The following is an 11,606-nucleotide window of genomic DNA, read 5'->3' as shown; positions in this document are numbered from 1 at the left end:
TGGATATATGCCCCAAATTGGGATTACTGGGTCATATCATAATTCTATTTTTAGTTTTCTGAGGAACCTCCAAACTGTTTTCAATAGTGACTGGACCAACTTAGATTCCCAAAGACAGTGTACAAGGGTTTTCTTTTCTCCATACTCTCTCCGGCATTTATTGTTTGTAGAGTTTTTAATGATGGTCATTCTGACCAATGTGAGGTGATAACTCATTGTATTTTTGATTTCCATTTCTCTAATAATTAGCAATGTTGAGCATCTTTTTATGTATATATGTTATAACTAAGTCACTTTGCTATACAGCAGAAATAAGCACAGCATTATAAATCAACTATACTTCAATAAAAATTAAATTTAAAAAAAATAAATAAATAAATAAAGCAAACAGAGGTGCAGGGTAGAGGTGATTGGGGAAAAAGTTGAAGGAGGTCAAAAGTACAAGCTTTGGGTTACTAAATAAGTCACTGGGATGTAATGTTCGACACAATGACTATAGTTAATAATACTTTTTTGTATATTTGAAAACTGCTAAAAGTAAATCTTTAAAGTTCTCACCACAAGAAAAAAAAATTTTGTTACTACACCACCATAGACTTGTGGTGATAATTTGCAATTACAAATATCAAATCATGTTGTACACCTGAGATCAACATATTATACTATACATTAATTGAAAAACAAAAATTTTTAATGAAAAGACTAATTAAAACAGTCATATAAATACTATAAAAATTTTTTCAAGATGAACCTGGAGCGTTCTGTAATACCTAAAAATAAAAATGTGCTAAAAATTTTTAAAAGACAGAGTTATGTCAAAAGGACATAGAAGCCAACCAGGAAGAACACTCAATGTCAAAGCTAAAATAATTTTGAGCAACAAAATAATGACACTATTGGTTACAACACAAAGAAAAAATTTATAATTCCATATTAATATAAATGACTGCATAAATAAGTGAATAGAGGGTAAAGTGATCTTTTCCTTAAAGAAGACTTCCAATTAATGAACACAGAATAAATGAGGAAAATAGAGAATCACCACTAGAATATCACAATAATAATTGGGAAAGGAATGATCTACCAAGGATTGCTACAAGTACTGAACGATGGCTTAAAGACATATAATCACAGGGCTGCAAAGTATTCATTACTCTGTTGGTTTTAAGATATGCCTACAAATACTTTGATACTCCTCTCTACAGGAAAGGAAAGTAAGCACTCAGTCGTGTCTGACTCTTTGCGACCCCATAGACTGCAGCCTGCCAGGCTCCTCTGTCCATGGGATTTTCCAGGCAATAGTACTGGAATGGGTTACCATTTCCTTCTCCAGGGTATCTTTCCAACCCTGGGCTCGAACCCAGGTCTCCTGCATTGTAGACAGAGGCTTTACCGTCTGAGCCACCAGGGAAGTCCCCTATCTACAGGAGGAGATCTTAATTTCTTTCACCTTGAGAATGAACTCAAGTTAGTGTTTCTCTTCTAACAGAGAAAGAGAGAAAAGAGGAACAAGTCTTAACCAATGTTAAGATCTTAGTTTTAATAACTGAACTATGGATATATATATAATAAATGTTAAAATGAGAGAAAGTTGGGTGACAGATATATAGGAAATGTCTGTACAGTCTTTGCACCTCTTCCCTAAAACAATTTTTCAAAATAAAATCATTTTTTTAATCAATTTATTTTTACTGAAGGATCATTGCTTTACAGAATTTTGCTATTTTCTGTCAACCTCAACATGAATCAGCCATAAGTACACATATATCCCCTCCCTTTTGAACCCCGCTCCCATCTCCCTCCACATCCCACCCCTCTAGGTTGATATAGAGCTCCCGTTTGAGTTTTCTGAGCCATACAGAAAATTCCCATTGGCTATCTATTTTACATATGGTAATATGTTTCCATTTTACTCTTTCCATACATCTCACCCTCTCCCCATGTCCATAAGTCTATTCTCTATGTCTGTTTCTCCATTGTTGCCCATTAAATAAATTCTTCAGTAAAAAATAAAATCATTTTTAAAGTAAAGGAAAGATAAATTGGGGGTGGTAGAGAGTCCTTTAATGAATTGGCTCATCAATTCTACATTTAGGGTGGCAAAAAAAGTGCTGCTAAATAGTACTTTCCAATGATTAACTGTCCAAACTCTAGATTTAAGATTACTACAATCCATATGAAGTTTTGACAGGTATAACTAAGGGAATTCATTTCAATCATTAACAAATGACACAGAATTATGTTACTCCAAAAGAACCTACAAGTTTCAAAACAAGTAATATTCTTACCAGCATGTTTATAAGGACCAACTAGAGGTTCTTACAATCAAAAGGTTATTAATTACTTTTAAAATATATGTATGAAAAGTATTGTTGTTAATATAGGAAGCAATCTTGAAAATTATGAAACACTTTCTCCAATAATGTGATAAAGGATATGCATTGACAAGTAAGTATACAACATCTCCCACTCAAAAAAAAACCTTTTGCTACATTAAAAAAAAATGAAAATTAAGAGAAGCTTTTCAATACAAGTTAGAAAGTATTTAAAATGTTAATCCCCATCATTGGCATAGATGAACAATCAGGTATCGCTAATATGAATGTAAATTGGTAATATTTTTGATAACTCCCACTGAAAGCTTACAAATACTTAAACTCTTTACTCAGCAATTACACTTCTAGCAATTAAACTAATGGAATAAGGAGGCAGCCTAAATGTACAATGATAGAAACTACTGAGAGCCATAGAATTAAATATTTAAACATTTATGATTATACATAGATGTATGTGAGTATCCACAGAAAGATTTCAGTAATATCTTAATGATGCTGTTAAATAGGTTTAAAAAATCATAGAATACCACATAGAATATACATATTTGTGTGTGTGTGTGTGTGTGTGTGTGTGTGTGTGTGTGTGTGTTGAGAAGAAGGAAGGAATGGGGTGGGGGTAAAGAGAGAGAAAATAAGAATAGAGTTGCAAAGACGTCTTTCAGAAAACAAAATTCATTACCTCTGGGTAGTTGTGAATATCCACTCGTGAAGCCACTGGGGGGAAGGATCCTTGCACCAGAGCCCCTGCTCCAATGACTGCATCATTCTGACAAGAGATCAACAAATCTTTATTGACATAAGCCAATGAGATAGGAAATTTTCATCAGAAGACAGAGCCTGTTATGGCTTTATAAAGTAGCAACTCATCTGGGATAAGCTACATTTCCCAGGGGTGCTGTCTCTGGATAAAAGCTGACTGAGATTTGATGGTGGTAGAGAACCTCCAAAGCAGTTCAGTGGCCCCTGTCTTCTAATATTAATATAATTAGTTCTTTCCAGAAACTGGAAAACAGCATTGTTCAGGGGGTGTAACGTCTGTGAATAAGTTGGAAGAGTTTATAATTTCCATCTCCTTGGTAGACTCCATCACTTTCTTAGCTTGCATACTTTAAGGAAGCATGTCATTTGTGGGAGAAGACCACGTGGTAAAGAAAAGAGGGCAGCCTCCATTCAATGGCCTGCTACAGCCACAGAGTGAGTATGAAACAGATCCTTTCTCAATAGAGACTTCAGATGGGAATACAGACCTGACCCAACACCTTGATTACAGCCTTGTGAGAAACAATGAAGCAGAGAACTCAGCTAAATCCTGCCCAGATTTATGACCCACAGAAATGCTGACATAATGTGTGTTGTATTAAGCTGCAAAATTTTAGAGTAATTTGTTACCCAAAATAGATTCAGTTCAGTTCAGTTGCTCAGTTGTGTCCAACTCCCTGCGATCTCATTAACCACAGTATGCCAGGCCTCCCTGTCCATCACCAACTCTCGAATTTTACCCAAACTCTTGTCCATTGAGTTGGTGATGCCATCCAACCATCTCATCCTCTGTCATCCCCTTCCCCTGCTCTCAATCTTTCCCAGCATCAGGGTCTTTTCAAATGAGTCACCTCTTTGCATCAGGTGGCCAAAATATTGGAGTTTCAGCTTCAACATCAGTCCTTCCAATAAATACCCAGGACTGAACTGATCTCCTTTAGGATGGATTGGTTGGATCTCCTTGCAGTCCAAGGGACTCTCAAGAGTCTTCTCCAACACCACAGTTCAAAAGCATCAATTCTTCGGTGCTCAGCTTTCTTCACCGTCCAACTCTAACATCCATACCTGACTACTGGAAAAACTATATAGCCTTGACTAGACGGACCTTTGTTGGCCACGTCATGTCTCTGCTTTCTAATATGCTGTCTAGGTTGGTCATAACTTTCCTTCCAAGGAGTAAGCATCTTCTAATTTCATGGCTACAATCACCATCTGCAGTGATTTTTGAGCCCAGAAAAATAAAGTCTGACACTGTTTCCACTGTTTCCCCATATATTTGTCATGAAGTAATGGTACCAGATGCCATGAACTTAGTTTTCTGAATGTTTTTGCTTTAAGCCAACTTTTTCACTCTCCTCTTTTACTTTTATCAAGAGGCTCTTTAGTTCTTCACTTTCTACCATAAGGGTGGTGTCATCTGCATATCTGAGGTTATTGATATTTCTCCCAGCAATCTTGATTCCAGCTTGTGCTTCTTCCATCCCAGTGTTTCTCATGATGTACTCTGCATAGAATTTAAATAAGCAGGGTGACAATATACAGCCTTGACGTACTCTTTTCCCAATTTGGAACTAGTCTCTTGTTCCATGTCCAGTTCTAATTGTTGCTTCATATCTCTTAACTAATACTACCAGAACTTTTTTCTTGTTTATCTATCTTTTCTACAGTTTCATCAACAAGATTTTCATATTTACAAAAAGAATTACCCCTTTAGATAGCGATGATGTCCTAAGACTCTGCAGAATATCTTGTAATAAGCTTTCTTAAAGTATGCTATTACATGCATGCAAGAGACACACAGCAGTTGTTACCATCTATGGATTTGATCCATACAAATGCTACATATGCTCTGAGCTGGCTTTTTGCATGTCCATACAAACATCTGGCATATGGAAATTTTGTAGTTTTAATCTTAACTCGTTTATCTATACGATAAAGCAGGGTGCCTGTGTATAGACACCTTATATCCCTTTCTTTAGAAGTTATTAGGTGCATTTCTTTGTACTAAAGTATCATTTCTAAAATGTTATTAGGGCACTTTCACTCCTACAAAAATTTCCTCCTTATATTTGGAAACTGCAACCACAAAGTAGAACAACAGCTCAATCTCTTGTCTCTAATGATATTATCATTTTCTCCATTCATGCAGAACTCATTAGAATTATAGATAACTCTAGATAGAGTTACAAAATATTTCAAATAGAATTTTCAATGATTCAAAACCTTAGTCAATGAATTTTATCATTTTGACTTTCCCTACATAAAATATAAAAGATAGTATATATAGTAAACAAAACTGCATCTTTCTCTTCCTCTCCTGGAAAATATTACTATATACAGCCGTTTGCCTGATAGACTGAGACATAATCATGTAGTGAATAAGGAAAAATAAATGCCAAAGTTCAAGGTATCATTTCTTTAACATATTTCCATATAATTTTCTTACAAGAAAACTGATCATGCTTACAACTAAATGTAGTTGTTTTGTACTGTGTCAATTTAGCTAAGCTGGAATTTGTGTTTCTCAGTACTCCTGCCCCTGCTGTGTCTCTGGGTCAAGACCGACTACCAGAGAAAAATGCAAAAGGCTGGGAAGACAGAAGGGAAGGAGAGTAGCCATGTTTTTGCTCAGAGGTCGAGTGGGAGGTCTTGCTTTGCTGTAGCTCACAAAGTCACCACTGACCTAACTCATTCACTTTGTTGTCTTGAAGTTGCAGCTGTCCCAGCAGCTCCTCCAGATCTCTTTAGATTCCCTCCTTCAGCTTCTCCCAGTCCTGGTCCGTGTGCAGGTGCAGCCTCTAAGCCACATGTGCCTGCTTCTTGCACACATCACTGCGTCACTGAAGCTGCAGCCTTGGAAGTGGTAAGAGATAGTTGCAGGTTCCAGTTGATCATAATGCAGTCCAGCTTGTCCTCATGAGTTCCAGCTGATTCTTGTTCAAGCCCACTTCACATCCATCTTCTGTTCCCAACTTCCTAACTGTTGACTTTAGATCCAACACCAGATACAGAATAGTAATTAGACTGAGAGTTTGACCAGCTGACACAGTGTGTAAGGTCAAACTTTCGTAATAAATCCTTTATTCTAGTCCTATATAATGGCTTTGCTTCTCTGTTCAAATGCAATAGTTCTTACCTCATGCCTAACAGTACAGTACATACAGTGTGGGAAAACCTTGGGTCTTTGAGGCCCTGATCTTCCATACATTTCCCTTACCAGCTAGGAATCACCTCTAAACTTAGAAAAATATTATCCTGTAGTGTTATTAGGACAATTAAGAATAATGTATATAAGGTGCCTGTACATAGTAAGCCTTTAAAGGTATTTTATATAATTGTTGTCAGCATCTACAATAATAAAAGAAATAAAAAGTGGCATATACTAAACAGATGAATAGTATCTGAAAAGTTAGAATATTTTGAAATATATATCATGCATATGATTCATTAGTGAAAAGTAAAAATAGAATAGTATTAAAATATTCAATTGAGATTCTATAAAACCTGTAGCAGAAAAATCAAGTTAATGAACACAGACTGTCAAGGAGGTTGGAGGTCAGGTACATAAGACATGAAGCAGTCCTACAGACTCTAATATTTCTATGTACACTGCAACAATCTGAATGAAAACACTAACTAATGGCCATATAAGGGTCTTGCTAAGCATTTTAAATGAACAATTAGGTGCAATGTACACTTAATTTCTTTTTTAGCATAAGTTCTCATGAGAAACTTATGAGGGGTCAATATATTCCCATGCTCACAAATTCTGAAGCCCATCAGCTTATACAATTCTACCACTTTCTGTAAATAACAGACGTTCTGCGTTTGTGTTTGCCTAAATGCTCAAGCCTTTCTGGTTTTATTAGAGGTGATAGTTCTACCCTATGCAGATTCTTGCTCTGTCAACACAACAGCCATCCTTTCTATTGGGTACAGTATGAGGGTGGTTCTAAAACAAGTTTAATTTCTCTCTTTGCCTTCTCAAGTTCTTCTGATACATCCTCTGTCCCTCATATCTGTTCAATGGTAGTTTCAATTACTAATTTCCATTTATTTTTATTATTCCCAAAAGGACTGAATTAAACTTTGTTAAATATCACACACATATATACATATTGAGATCAAATTTTTGTGGTTGCTGAAAAATTTATTTTCTTAATTCTTTATACTTAAAACTTAGATCTGCTTATGTTATCTCAAGAAGAATTCAAAATTGTGTGTTTATCCGATGGTATAAAATAGAAAGGGAAGCATTTTAGAGCATTATGAATTGTGCTATACCCTCAGATTCAAACTCACTATAAACAGAAAATCAATTTATCAAATTTCAAAGAGATTGGCATTCTTTTCTGTAGATGACTACATGCTTGGGAAACAAACTATAAGAATTGAACAAAAACATGTGCTTACCGTTGAACAAATCTTATTGCTTTTCATTATTTTAAAAGGGGTATTACTGTCATTCTGGTCCCAGTGTTTCTCTCTTAAAGAAGCACAATTCTTAGTCATTTCTACTATCCTGTATCTGGCAAGACATTTAACTTCCTTAGTACACAGAGCATTGAATACAAGTAGGATTGTCTTCCTTAGTATTGCAACAAGAAAACGGCATTTTCCTCCTCCTCCCCTTTGCTCTAAACATCTCATTCATTTCAAATGTTGCAATTGAGAACTTGGATAAACAAATCACAGATGAATTTAAATGATATATATTTTGAACAGTGAAATAATCTAGTTTTTCTGTTGGGTACTCATTATCCATATCATATTGGATTGGCTAGAAATTTTGTTCAGGTATTTCCATAAATTGTTACAAAAAAAAAACCCAAACAAACTTTCTGGCCAACCCAACGGACTACTTTTCATCAACTTTTAATCATCTCACATATGCACATGTATAATTTTTGATATATTCTATTCCACCATAGCCAATGTTCTTTTACTCTGAACTAATACTCCCCTCCATTCCTAAGAGTTCCTATAATGTTTTTAGGCATTCCAAATTACACTGTCCACCTCACTTTACCTTTCTCTTATGCGTTTCTGTTTAAGGGATTTTTTTAGTCCTGCCCTAACTCTCCACCAGTCATCTTCACTACTCGAAAGGATTATGCAACAGAAAGTTGGATTTCTTAACAATAAATCCTTTAAATAAATCAATAAACAGAGCATCCCTTCTTACTTTTCTACTAAGACAAAACTTTTCAAGAAATTTAACATTGCTTCATAATGTTCCTTAAGAACAGCCGTACCCTTTCTATCTAGTCTTATAACAACATATGAAGAGAACTAGTGTGAGAATAATCTGGAGTGTCTAGTTGCAAAGGATGGAGATTTTATACAGTACTTTTACAACACGTACAAGTGTCTCAGAGAACATAAGGTGACAAGGATAAATGACTATCCGTTTTGTGATCTTTCAAAGTGTTTAAATGTCCCTTGTCGTTTTTAAGTGAATTTTAAAAGGTTTGAACCAATTCTCTTAAGACTTTGACTTGAGAATCTGTGTAAACAATCTTGAATCATCAAAGCGAACCTGAATTCCAAACTACTTTATGCTCATCTATTTCTGTTAAGAGTATCCTTAATGGCCCTGTCATTCAACTCTACCACTTATAATGCCATAGAGACTACTGTCATTCAAAAGCATGATTAACAGTATTCTCAGATAACACTGTCACTCAAGTGTGCTATTTATAATGCTCCTGAGATCACTACTATGTTACTGTGCTCTTACAGGGTTTATTGATACCGTTTTCTTGACCTCCAATTCTCCCAGTACCATTGATAACACTGCTATCTTGCTAACAGAGTTAATAACAACTTGATAGCACCATTATTTCTTTCCTTGCCAGCCCATGTCACTGGACCAGTTGCTAATACGTGATAGATGCTGCAGTCTTACTAAATTCTAATTCAAACATCACTCACCTAGCCAAGCTAAAAATGCCACTCTAGGATAAGGGAAGAAAAGTAATTATTTTGTTGTTAGAAACAGTTTTGATGTTTAAAATATTATACTCATTCTCTACTCCTCATCCATTTATTATCTTGGTATATACTCAGACAACAGTAAAGCTAGAAAGAAGTCCCTGAAACTAACTTAGTCTACTATTTCCCTCCCCTTCATAAATCACAGCCTTGTGGTAGCAAAGGGGCTTGCGTAACTCATTGAAGCTACAAACTAAGCAGTGCAGGGCCACCCAAGATGGACAGGTCATAATGAAAGTTCTGACAAAAAGTGGTCCACTGGAGGAATAAATGACAACCCACTCCAGTATTCTTGCCCAAAGAACCCCATGGACAACATGAAAAGTCAAAAATATATGATATCAGAAGATGAACCCTCTAGGTCAGAAGGTGTTCAATATGCTGCTGGGGAAGAGGAGAGAGCAATTACTAATAGCTCCAGAATAAAGAAGTTTGCCCAAAGCATAAATGACAGTTGTGGATGTGACTGATGGTAAAAGTAAAGGTCATATCATTGAGGTATGACCTAAATCAAATCCCTTATAATTATACAGTGGAGGCGAGGAATACATTCAAGGGATTAGATCTGGTAGACAGAGTGCCTGAAGAACTACATATGGAGGTTTCTAACAGTACAAGAGACACTGATCAAAACCATCCCAAAGAAAAAGAAATGCAGGAAATCAAAGTTGTTGTCTGATAAGGCTGTACAAATAGCTGAAAAAGAAGAGAAGTGAAAGGCAAGGGAGAAAGGGAAAGATATAACCAACTGAGTGCAGAGTACCAGAGAAAAGCAAGGAGAGATAAGAAGGCCATCTTCAATGAACAATGCAAAGAAATAGAAGAAAACGGTAATCTCTGGGAAAGACGAGAGATCTCTTCAAGAAAATTAGAGATACCAAGGGAACATTTCATGCAAGGACAGGTACGAAAAAGGACAGAAATAGTAAGGACCTATTATAAGCAGAAGAGGTTAAGAAGTAGCAAGAATACAGAGAACTATACAAAAAAGATCTTAATGACCCAGATAACCACAGTGATATGATCACTTACCTAGAGCCAGACATCCTGGAATGTCAAGTCAAGTAGGCCTTAGGAAGCATTATTATGAACAAAGCTAGTGGAGGTGAAGGAATTATAGCTGAGCTATTTCAAACCCCAAAAGATAATGCTGTTAAAGTATTCCACTCAATACATCAGCAAATTTGGAAAACTCAGCCATTGGCCACAGGACTGGAAAAGTCAGTTTTCATTCTAATCTCAAAGAAGGGCAATGCTAAAGAATGTTCAAACTACTATGCAATTGTATTCATTTCACATGCTAGCAAGGTAATACTCAAAATCCTTCAAGCTAAGCTTCAACAGTACATTAACTGAGAACATCCAGATGTACAAGCTGGATTTCAAAGAGGCAGAGGAACCATAGATCAAATTGCCAAAATTCACTGGGTCATGTAAAAAGCAATGAATTTTCCACTTTCTGAAAAACATCAGCTTCACTGACTATGATAAAGCCTTTGACTGTGTGGATCACAAAAAGCTGTGGAACATTCTTAAAGAGATGGGAGTACCAGAACAGCTTACTCTCTCCTGAGATACCTATATGTTCATCAAGAAGCAACAGCTAAAATCAGACATGGAACAAATGAACAGTTCCAAATAGGGATAGGATTACAATAAGGCTTATTGTTACCTTGCTTATTTGACTTATATGTAGAGTACATTATGTGAAATGCCTGTCTGGATGAATCAGAAGTTGGAATCAAGAATGCCAGGAGAAATATCAGCAACCTCAGATATGCAGATGATACCACTCTGATGGTGGAAAGTGAAGAGGAACTAAAGAACCTCTTGTTGAGTGTGAAAGAGAAGAGTGAAAAAACTTGTTTGAAATTCAACATTAAAAAAGCTAAGATCATGGCATCCAGTCCCATCACTTTGTAGCAAATAGAAATGGAAAAATGGAAGCAAGGATAGGTTTTATTTTCTTGGGCTCCAAAATTACTGTGGATGGTAAATGCAGCTGTGAAGTGGAAAGATGCTTGCTCCTTAGAAGGAAAGCTATGAAAAACCTAGACATCATATAAAAAACAGAGACAACACTTTGCCAACAAGTGTCTCAACATAAAAGCTATGGTTTTTCCAGTAGTCATGTAGAGATATAATAGTTGGTCCATAAGGAAGTCTGCGTGTTGAAGAAATTATGCTTTCAAATTGCAGTGCTGGAGAGACCCTTGAAAGCCCCTCTGACTGCTAAGAGATTAAACCAGTGAATTCTAAAGGAAATCAACCCCAAATATTCAGGTAGGAAGGAAGCTAAAGCTCCAATATGTTTGCTACCTGATGTGAAAATCTGACTCATTAGAAAAGACATTGATGCTAGGAAAGATTGACAGCAAAAGAAGGGGGTGGTAGAAAATGAGATAGTTAGGTAGCATCACCACCTAAAAGGATATGAATTTGAGTAAACTCTAGGAGATAGTGGTAGACAGAGGAGCCTGGAGTGCTACAGTCCATGAGATGGCAAATAGTCAGACA

Source organism: Oryx dammah, unplaced genomic scaffold (assembly GCF_014754425.2).
Source record: "Oryx dammah isolate SB20612 unplaced genomic scaffold, SCBI_Odam_1.1 HiC_scaffold_27, whole genome shotgun sequence".
Lineage (NCBI taxonomy): Eukaryota > Metazoa > Chordata > Mammalia > Artiodactyla > Bovidae > Oryx > Oryx dammah.
Note: the sequence above shows the minus strand (reverse complement) of the source record.